Below are 11,410 nucleotides of genomic sequence, written 5' to 3'. Positions count from 1 at the left end.
GGCTAGTCGAGTAAAAACACGTGCGAGAGGATGCATCCCGCAGGCTAGTCGAGCAAAAACACGTGCGAGAGGATGCATCCCGCAGGCTAGTCGAGCAAAAACACGTGCGAGAGGATGCATCCCGCAGGCTAGTCGAGTAAAAACACGTGCGAGAGGATGCATCCCGCAGGCTAGTCGAGCACAAACACGTGCGAGAGGATGCATCCCGCAGGCTAGTCGAGCAAAAACACGTGCGAGAGGATGCATCCCGCAGGCTAGTCGAGTAAAAACACGTGCGAAAGGATGCATCCCGCAGGCTAGTCGAGCACAAACACGTGCGAGGTTTTGTGGGATGCGCATGCGCAGATTTTTTGGGATGCGCATGCGCAGGTTTTTTGGGATGCGCATGCGCAGGTTTTTTGGGATGCGCATGGCTAGTCGAGCAAAAACACGTGCGAGAGGATGCATCCCGCAGGCTAGTCGAGCAAAAACACGTGCGAGAGGATGCATCCCGCAGGCTAGTCGAGTAAAAACACGTGCGAAAGGATGCATCCCGCATGCTAGTGGAGCACAAACACGTGCGAGGTTTTGTGGGATGCGCATGCGCAGGTTTTGTGGGATGCGCATGCGCAGGTTTTTTGGGATGCGCATGCGCAGGTTTTTTGGGATGCGCATGGCTAGTCGAGCAAAAACACGTGCGAGAGGATGCATCCCGCAGGCTAGTCGAGCAAAAACACGTGCGAGAGGATGCATCCCGCAGGCTAGTCGAGCAAAAACACATGCGAGAGGATGCATCCCGCAGGCTAGTCGAGTAAAAACACGTGCGAGAAGATGCATCCCGCAGGCTAGTCGAGCACAAACACGTGCGAGAGGATGCATCCCGCAGGCTAGTCGAGCAAAAACACGTGCGAGAGGATGCATCCCGCAGGCTAGTCGAGCAAAAACACGTGCGAGAGGATGCATCCCGCAGGCTAGTCGAGTAAAAACACGTGCGAGAGGATGCATCCCGCAGGCTAGTCGAGTAAAAACACGTGCGAGGTTTTGTGGGATGCGCATGCGCAGGTTTTGTGGTATGCGCATGCGCAGGTTTTTTGGGATGCGCATGGCTAGTCGAGCAAAAACACGTGCGAGAGGATGCATCCCGCAGGCTAGTCGAGCAAAAACACGTGCGAGAGGATGCATCCCGCAGGCTAGTCGAGCAAAAACACATGCGAGAGGATGCATCCCGCAGGCTAGTCGAGTAAAAACACGTGCGAGAAGATGCATCCCGCAGGCTAGTCGAGCACAAACACGTGCGAGAGGATGCATCCCGCAGGCTAGTCGAGCAAAAACACGTGCGAGAGGATGCATCCCGCAGGCTAGTCGAGCAAAAACACGTGCGAGAGGATGCATCCCGCAGGCTAGTCGAGTAAAAACACGTGCGAAAGGATGCATCCCGCAGGCTAGTCGAGCACAAACACGTGCGAGGTTTTGTGGGATGCGCATGCGCAGGTTTTGTGGGATGCGCATGCGCAGATTTTTTGGGATGCGCATGGCTAGTCGAGCAAAAACACGTGCGAGAGGATGCATCCCGCAGGCTAGTCGAGTAAAAACACGTGCGAGACGATGCATCCCGCAGGCTAGTCGAGTAAAAACACGTGCGAGAGGATGCATCCCGCAGGCTAGTCGAGTAAAAACACGTGCGAGGTTTTGTGGGATGCGCATACGCAGGTTTTGTGGGATGCGCATGCGCAGGTTTTTTGGGATGCGCTTGCGCAGGTTTTTTGGGATGCGCATGCGCAGGTTTTTTGGGATGCGCATGGCTAGTCGAGCAAAAACACGTGCGAGAGGATGCATCCCGCAGGTTAGTCGAGCACAAACACGTGCGAGGTTTTGTGGGATGCGCATGCGCAGGTTTTGTGGGATGCGCATGCGCAGATTTTTTGGGATGCGCATGGCTAGTCGAGCAAAAACACGTGCGAGAGGATGCATCCCGCAGGCTAGTCGAGTAAAAACACGTGCGAGACGATGCATCCCGCAGGCTAGTCGAGTAAAAACACGTGCGAGAGGATGCATCCCGCAGGCTAGTCGAGTAAAAACACGTGCGAGGTTTTGTGGGATGCGCATACGCAGGTTTTGTGGGATGCGCATGCGCAGGTTTTTTGGGATGCGCATGCCTAGTCGAGCAAAAACACGTGCGAGAGGATGCATCCCGCAGGCTAGTCGAGTAAAAACACGTGCGAGAGGATGCATCCCGCAGGCTAGTCGAGCAAAAACACGTGCGAGAGGATGCATCCCGCAGGCTAGTCGAGCACAAACACGAGCGAGAGGATGCATCCCGCAGGCTAGTCGAGTAAAAACACGTGCGAAAGGATGCATCCCGCAGGCTAGTCGAGCAGAAACACGTGCGAGGTTTTGTGGGATGCGCATGCGCAGGTTTTTTGGGATGCGCATGCGCAGGTTTTTTGGGATGCGCATGGCTAGTCGTGCAAAAACACGTGCGAGAGGATGCATCCCGCAGGCTAGTCGAGTAAAAACACGTGCGAGGTTTCGTGGGATGCGCATACGCAGGTTTTGTGGGATGCGCATGCGCAGGTTTTTTGGGATGCGCATGCGCAGGTTTTTTGGGATGCGCATGCCTAGTCGAGCAAAAACACGTGCGAGAGGATGCATCCCGCAGGCTAGTCGAGTAAAAACACGTGCGAGAGGATGCATCCCGCAGGCTAGTCGAGCACAAACACGAGCGAGAGGATGCATCCCGCAGGCTAGTCGAGTAAAAACACGTGCGAAAGGATGCATCCCGCAGGCTAGTCGAGCAGAAACACGTGCGAGGTTTTGTGGGATGCGCATGCGCAGGTTTTTTGGGATGCGCATGTGCAGGTTTTTTGGGATGCGCATGGCTAGTCGAGCAAAAACACGTGCGAGAGGATGCATCTCGCAGGCTAGCCGAGCAAAAACACGTGCGAGAGGATGCATCCCGCAGGCTAGTCGAGTAAAAACACGTGCGAGAGGATGCATCCCGCAGGCTAGTCGAGCACAAACACGTGCGAGGTTTTGTGGGATGCGCATGCGCAGGTTTTGTGGGATCCGCATGCGCAGATTTTTTGGGATGCGCATGCGCAGGTTTTTTGGGATGCGCATGGTTAGTCGAGCAAAAACACATGCGAGAGGATGCATCCCGCAGGCTAGTCGAGTAAAAACACGTGCGAGAAGATGCATCCCGCAGGCTAGTCGAGCACAAACACGTGCGAGAGGATGCATCCCGCAGGCTAGTCGAGTAAAAACACGTGCGAGAGGATGCATCCCGCAGGCTAGTCGAGTAAAAACACGTGCGAGGTTTTGTGGGATGCGCATGCGCAGGTTTTTTGGGATGCGCATGGCTAGTCGAGCAAAAACACGTGCGAGAGGATGCATCTCGCAGGCTAGCCGAGCAAAAACACGTGCGAGAGGATGCATCCCGCAGGCTAGTCGAGTAAAAACACGTGCGAGAGGATGCATCCCGCAGGCTAGTCGAGTAAAAACACGTGCGAGGTATTGTGGGATGCGCATGCGCAGATTTTTTGGGATGCGCATGCGCAGGTTTTTTGGGATGCGCATGGCTAGTCGAGCAAAAACACGTGCGAGAGGATGCATCCCGCAGGCTAGTCGAGCAAAAACACGTGCGAGAGGATGCATCCCGCAGGCTAGTCGAGTAAAAACACGTGCGAGAGGATGCATCCCGCAGGCTAGTCGAGCAAAAACACGTGCGAGAGGATGCATCCCGCAGGCTAGTCGAGCAAAAACACGTGCGAGAGAATGCATCCCGCATGCTAGTCGAGTAAAAACACGTGCGAGAGGATGCATCCCGCAGGCTAGTCGAGCACAAACACGTGCGAGAGGATGCATCCCGCAGGCTAGTCGAGCAAAAACACGTGCGAGAGGATGCATCCCGCAGGCTAGTCGAGTAAAAACACGTGCGAAAGGATGCATCCCGCAGGCTAGTCGAGCACAAACACGTGCGAGGTTTTGTGGGATGCGCATGCGCAGATTTTTTGGGATGCGCATGCGCAGGTTTTTTGGGATGCGCATGGCTAGTCGAGCAAAAACACGTGCGAGAGGATGCATCCCGCAGGCTAGTCGAGCAAAAACACGTGCGAGAGGATGCATCCCGCAGGCTAGTCGAGTAAAAACACGTGCGAAAGGATGCATCCCGCAGGCTAGTCGAGCACAAACACGTGCGAGGTTTTGTGGGATGCGCATGCGCAGGTTTTGTGGGATGCGCATACGCAGGTTTTGTGGGATGCGCATGCGCAGGTTTTTTGGGATGCGCATGCGCAGGTTTTTTGGGATGCGCATGCGCAGGTTTTTTGGGATGCGCATGGCTAGTCGAGCAAAAACACGTGCGAGAGGATGCATCCCGCAGGGTAGTCGAGTAAAAACACGTGCGAGAGGATGCATTCCGCAGGCTAGTCGAGTAAAAACACGTGCGAGACGATGCATCCCGCAGGCTAGTCGAGTAAAAACACGTGCGAGAGGATGCATCCCGCAGGCTAGTCGAGTAAAAACACGTGCGAGAGGATGCATCCCGCAGGCTAGTCGAGTAAAAACACGTGCGAGAGGATGCATCCCGCAGGCTAGTCGAGTAAAAACACGTGCGAGGTTTTGTGGGATGCGCATGCGCAGGTTTTTTGGGATGCGCATGGCTAGTCGAGCAAAAACACGTGCGAGAGGATGCATCTCGCAGGCTAGCCGAGCAAAAACACGTGCGAGAGGATGCATCCCGCAGGCTAGTCGAGCAAAAACACGTGCGAGAGGATGCATCCCGCAGGCTAGTCGAGCAAAAACACGTGCGAGAGGATGCATCCCGCAGGCTAGTCGAGTAAAAACACGTGCGAGAGGATGCATCCCGCAGGCTAGTCGAGTAAAAACACGTGCGAGGTTTTGTGGGATGCGCATGCGCAGGTTTTGTGGTATGCGCATGCGCAGGTTTTTTGGGATGCGCATGGCTAGTCGAGCAAAAACACGTGCGAGAGGATGCATCCCGCAGGCTAGTCGAGCAAAAACACGTGCGAGAGGATGCATCCCGCAGGCTAGTCGAGCAAAAACACATGCGAGAGGATGCATCCCGCAGGCTAGTCGAGTAAAAACACGTGCGAGAAGATGCATCCCGCAGGCTAGTCGAGCACAAACACGTGCGAGAGGATGCATCCCGCAGGCTAGTCGAGCAAAAACACGTGCGAGAGGATGCATCCCGCAGGCTAGTCGAGCAAAAACACGTGCGAGAGGATGCATCCCGCAGGCTAGTCGAGTAAAAACACGTGCGAAAGGATGCATCCCGCAGGCTAGTCGAGCACAAACACGTGCGAGGTTTTGTGGGATGCGCATGCGCAGGTTTTGTGGGATGCGCATGCGCAGATTTTTTGGGATGCGCATGGCTAGTCGAGCAAAAACACGTGCGAGAGGATGCATCCCGCAGGCTAGTCGAGTAAAAACACGTGCGAGACGATGCATCCCGCAGGCTAGTCGAGTAAAAACACGTGCGAGAGGATGCATCCCGCAGGCTAGTCGAGTAAAAACACGTGCGAGGTTTTGTGGGATGCGCATACGCAGGTTTTGTGGGATGCGCATGCGCAGGTTTTTTGGGATGCGCTTGCGCAGGTTTTTTGGGATGCGCATGCGCAGGTTTTTTGGGATGCGCATGGCTAGTCGAGCAAAAACACGTGCGAGAGGATGCATCCCGCAGGTTAGTCGAGCACAAACACGTGCGAGGTTTTGTGGGATGCGCATGCGCAGGTTTTGTGGGATGCGCATGCGCAGATTTTTTGGGATGCGCATGGCTAGTCGAGCAAAAACACGTGCGAGAGGATGCATCCCGCAGGCTAGTCGAGTAAAAACACGTGCGAGACGATGCATCCCGCAGGCTAGTCGAGTAAAAACACGTGCGAGAGGATGCATCCCGCAGGCTAGTCGAGTAAAAACACGTGCGAGGTTTTGTGGGATGCGCATACGCAGGTTTTGTGGGATGCGCATGCGCAGGTTTTTTGGGATGCGCATGCCTAGTCGAGCAAAAACACGTGCGAGAGGATGCATCCCGCAGGCTAGTCGAGTAAAAACACGTGCGAGAGGATGCATCCCGCAGGCTAGTCGAGCAAAAACACGTGCGAGAGGATGCATCCCGCAGGCTAGTCGAGCACAAACACGAGCGAGAGGATGCATCCCGCAGGCTAGTCGAGTAAAAACACGTGCGAAAGGATGCATCCCGCAGGCTAGTCGAGCAGAAACACGTGCGAGGTTTTGTGGGATGCGCATGCGCAGGTTTTTTGGGATGCGCATGCGCAGGTTTTTTGGGATGCGCATGGCTAGTCGTGCAAAAACACGTGCGAGAGGATGCATCCCGCAGGCTAGTCGAGTAAAAACACGTGCGAGGTTTCGTGGGATGCGCATACGCAGGTTTTGTGGGATGCGCATGCGCAGGTTTTTTGGGATGCGCATGCGCAGGTTTTTTGGGATGCGCATGCCTAGTCGAGCAAAAACACGTGCGAGAGGATGCATCCCGCAGGCTAGTCGAGTAAAAACACGTGCGAGAGGATGCATCCCGCAGGCTAGTCGAGCACAAACACGAGCGAGAGGATGCATCCCGCAGGCTAGTCGAGTAAAAACACGTGCGAAAGGATGCATCCCGCAGGCTAGTCGAGCAGAAACACGTGCGAGGTTTTGTGGGATGCGCATGCGCAGGTTTTTTGGGATGCGCATGTGCAGGTTTTTTGGGATGCGCATGGCTAGTCGAGCAAAAACACGTGCGAGAGGATGCATCTCGCAGGCTAGCCGAGCAAAAACACGTGCGAGAGGATGCATCCCGCAGGCTAGTCGAGTAAAAACACGTGCGAGAGGATGCATCCCGCAGGCTAGTCGAGCACAAACACGTGCGAGGTTTTGTGGGATGCGCATGCGCAGGTTTTGTGGGATCCGCATGCGCAGATTTTTTGGGATGCGCATGCGCAGGTTTTTTGGGATGCGCATGGTTAGTCGAGCAAAAACACATGCGAGAGGATGCATCCCGCAGGCTAGTCGAGTAAAAACACGTGCGAGAAGATGCATCCCGCAGGCTAGTCGAGCACAAACACGTGCGAGAGGATGCATCCCGCAGGCTAGTCGAGTAAAAACACGTGCGAGAGGATGCATCCCGCAGGCTAGTCGAGTAAAAACACGTGCGAGGTTTTGTGGGATGCGCATGCGCAGGTTTTTTGGGATGCGCATGGCTAGTCGAGCAAAAACACGTGCGAGAGGATGCATCTCGCAGGCTAGCCGAGCAAAAACACGTGCGAGAGGATGCATCCCGCAGGCTAGTCGAGTAAAAACACGTGCGAGAGGATGCATCCCGCAGGCTAGTCGAGTAAAAACACGTGCGAGGTATTGTGGGATGCGCATGCGCAGATTTTTTGGGATGCGCATGCGCAGGTTTTTTGGGATGCGCATGGCTAGTCGAGCAAAAACACGTGCGAGAGGATGCATCCCGCAGGCTAGTCGAGCAAAAACACGTGCGAGAGGATGCATCCCGCAGGCTAGTCGAGTAAAAACACGTGCGAGAGGATGCATCCCGCAGGCTAGTCGAGCAAAAACACGTGCGAGAGGATGCATCCCGCAGGCTAGTCGAGCAAAAACACGTGCGAGAGAATGCATCCCGCATGCTAGTCGAGTAAAAACACGTGCGAGAGGATGCATCCCGCAGGCTAGTCGAGCACAAACACGTGCGAGAGGATGCATCCCGCAGGCTAGTCGAGCAAAAACACGTGCGAGAGGATGCATCCCGCAGGCTAGTCGAGTAAAAACACGTGCGAAAGGATGCATCCCGCAGGCTAGTCGAGCACAAACACGTGCGAGGTTTTGTGGGATGCGCATGCGCAGATTTTTTGGGATGCGCATGCGCAGGTTTTTTGGGATGCGCATGGCTAGTCGAGCAAAAACACGTGCGAGAGGATGCATCCCGCAGGCTAGTCGAGCAAAAACACGTGCGAGAGGATGCATCCCGCAGGCTAGTCGAGTAAAAACACGTGCGAAAGGATGCATCCCGCAGGCTAGTCGAGCACAAACACGTGCGAGGTTTTGTGGGATGCGCATGCGCAGGTTTTGTGGGATGCGCATACGCAGGTTTTGTGGGATGCGCATGCGCAGGTTTTTTGGGATGCGCATGCGCAGGTTTTTTGGGATGCGCATGCGCAGGTTTTTTGGGATGCGCATGCGCAGGTTTTTTGGGATGCGCATGGCTAGTCGAGCAAAAACACGTGCGAGAGGATGCATCCCGCAGGGTAGTCGAGTAAAAACACGTGCGAGAGGATGCATTCCGCAGGCTAGTCGAGTAAAAACACGTGCGAGACGATGCATCCCGCAGGCTAGTCGAGTAAAAACACGTGCGAGAGGATGCATCCCGCAGGCTAGTCGAGTAAAAACACGTGCGAGAGGATGCATCCCGCAGGCTAGTCGAGTAAAAACACGTGCGAGAGGATGCATCCCGCAGGCTAGTCGAGTAAAAACACGTGCGAGGTTTTGTGGGATGCGCATGCGCAGGTTTTTTGGGATGCGCATGGCTAGTCGAGCAAAAACACGTGCGAGAGGATGCATCTCGCAGGCTAGCCGAGCAAAAACACGTGCGAGAGGATGCATCCCGCAGGCTAGTCGAGTAAAAACACGTGCGAGAGGATGCATCCCGCAGGCTAGTCGAGTAAAAACACGTGCGAGGTTTGGTGGGATGCGCATACGCAGGTTTTGTGGGATGCGCATGCGCAGGTTTTTTGGGATGCGCATGCGCAGGTTTTTTGGGATGCGCATGCGCAGGTTTTTTGGGATGCGCATGGCTAGTCGAGCAAAAACACGTGCTAGAGGATGCATCCCGCAGGGTAGTCGAGTAAAAACACGTGCGAGAGGATGCATCCCGCAGGCTAGTCGAGCAAAAACACGTGCGAGAGGATGCATCCCGCAGGCTAGTCGAGCAAAAACACGTGCGAGAGGATGCATCCCGCAGGCTAGTCGAGTAAAAACACGTGCGAGAGGATGCATCCCGCAGGCTAGTCGAGCACAAACACGTGCGAGAGGATGCATCCCGCAGGCTAGTCGAGCAAAAACACGTGCGAGAGGATGCATCCCGCAGGCTAGTCGAGAAAAAACACGTGCGAAAGGATGCATCCCGCAGGCTAGTCGAGCACAAACACGTGCGAGGTTTTGTGGGATGCGCATGCGCAGATTTTTTGGGATGCGCATGCGCAGGTTTTTTGGGATGCGCATGCGCAGGTTTTTTGGGATGCGCATGGCTAGTCGAGCAAAAACACGTGCGAGAGGATGCATCCCGCAGGCTAGTCGAGCAAAAACACGTGCGAGAGGATGCATCCCGCAGGCTAGTCGAGTAAAAACACGTGCGAAAGGATGCATCCCGCAGGCTAGTGGAGCACAAACACGTGCGAGGTTTTGTGGGATGCGCATGCGCAGGTTTTGTGGGATGCGCATGCGCAGATTTTTTGGGATGCGCATGCGCAGGTTTTTTGGGATGCGCATGGCTAGTCGAGCAAAAACACGTGCGAGAGGATGCATCCCGCAGGCTAGTCGAGTAAAAACACGTGCGAGACGATGCATCCCGCAGGCTAGTCGAGTAAAAACACGTGCGAGAGGATGCATCCCGCAGGCTAGTCGAGTAGAAACACGTGCGAGAGGATGCATCCCGCAGGCTAGTCGAGTAAAAACACGTGCGAGAGGATGCATCCCGCAGGCTAGTCGAGTAAAAACACGTGCGAGGTTTTGTGGGATGCGCATGCGCAGGTTTTGTGGGATGCGCATGCGCAGGTTTTTTGGGATGCGCATGGCTAGTCGAGCAAAAACACGTGCGAGAGGATGCATCCCGCAGGCTAGTCGAGCAAAAACACGTGCGAGAGGATGCATCCCGCAGGCTAGTCGAGCAAAAACACATGCGAGAGGATGCATCCCGCAGGCTAGTCGAGTAAAAACACGTGCGAGAAGATGCATCCCGCAGGCTAGTCGAGCACAAACACGTGCGAGAGGATGCATCCCGCAGGCTAGTCGAGCAAAAACACGTGCGAGAGGATGCATCCCGCAGGCTAGTCGAGCAAAAACACGTGCGAGAGGATGCATCCCGCAGGCTAGTCGAGTAAAAACACGTGCGAAAGGATGCATCCCGCAGGCTAGTCGAGCACAAACACGTGCGAGGTTTTGTGGGATGCGCATGCGCAGGTTTTGTGGGATGCGCATGCGCAGATTTTTTGGGATGCGCATGGCTAGTCGAGCAAAAACACGTGCGAGAGGATGCATCCCGCAGGCTAGTCGAGTAAAAACACGTGCGAGACGATGCATCCCGCAGGCTAGTCGAGTAAAAACACGTGCGAGAGGATGCATCCCGCAGGCTAGTCGAGTAAAAACACGTGCGAGGTTTTGTGGGATGCGCATACGCAGGTTTTGTGGGATGCGCATGCGCAGGTTTTTTGGGATGCGCATGCGCAGGTTTTTTGGGATGCGCATGCGCAGGTTTTTTGGGATGCGCATGGCTAGTCGAGCAAAAACACGTGCGAGAGGATGCATCCCGCAGGCTAGTCGAGCACAAACACGTGCGAGGTTTTGTGGGATGCGCATGCGCAGGTTTTGTGGGATGCGCATGCGCAGATTTTTTGGGATGCGCATGGCTAGTCGAGCAAAAACACGTGCGAGAGGATGCATCCCGCAGGCTAGTCGAGTAAAAACACGTGCGAGACGATGCATCCCGCAGGCTAGTCGAGTAAAAACACGTGCGAGAGGATGCATCCCGCAGGCTAGTCGAGTAAAAACACGTGCGAGGTTTTGTGGGATGCGCATACGCAGGTTTTGTGGGATGCGCATGCGCAGGTTTTTTGGGATGCGCATGCCTAGTCGAGCAAAAACACGTGCGAGAGGATGCATCCCGCAGGCTAGTCGAGTAAAAACACGTGCGAGAGGATGCATCCCGCAGGCTAGTCGAGCAAAAACACGTGCGAGAGGATGCATCCCGCAGGCTAGTCGAGCACAAACACGAGCGAGAGGATGCATCCCGCAGGCTAGTCGAGTAAAAACACGTGCGAAAGGATGCATCCCGCAGGCTAGTCGAGCAGAAACACGTGCGAGGTTTTGTGGGATGCGCATGCGCAGGTTTTTTGGGATGCGCATGCGCAGGTTTTTTGGGATGCGCATGGCTAGTCGAGCAAAAACACGTGCGAGAGGATGCATCCCGCAGGCTAGTCGAGTAAAAACACGTGCGAGGTTTTGTGGGATGCGCATGCGCAGGTTTTTTGGGATGCGCATGGCTAGTCGAGCAAAAACACGTGCGAGAGGATGCATCTCGCAGGCTAGCCGAGCAAAAACACGTGCGAGAGGATGCATCCCGCAGGCTAGTCGAGTAAAAACACGTGCGAGAGGATGCATCCCGCAGGCTAGTCGAGTAAAAACACGTGCGAGGTTTTGT

Source organism: Lasioglossum baleicum, unplaced genomic scaffold, assembly GCF_051020765.1.
Source record: "Lasioglossum baleicum unplaced genomic scaffold, iyLasBale1 scaffold0024, whole genome shotgun sequence".
NCBI classification, from domain to species: domain Eukaryota; kingdom Metazoa; phylum Arthropoda; class Insecta; order Hymenoptera; family Halictidae; genus Lasioglossum; species Lasioglossum baleicum.
The sequence above is the reverse complement of the archived record's forward strand: the minus strand, read 5'-3'. Positions refer to the sequence as shown.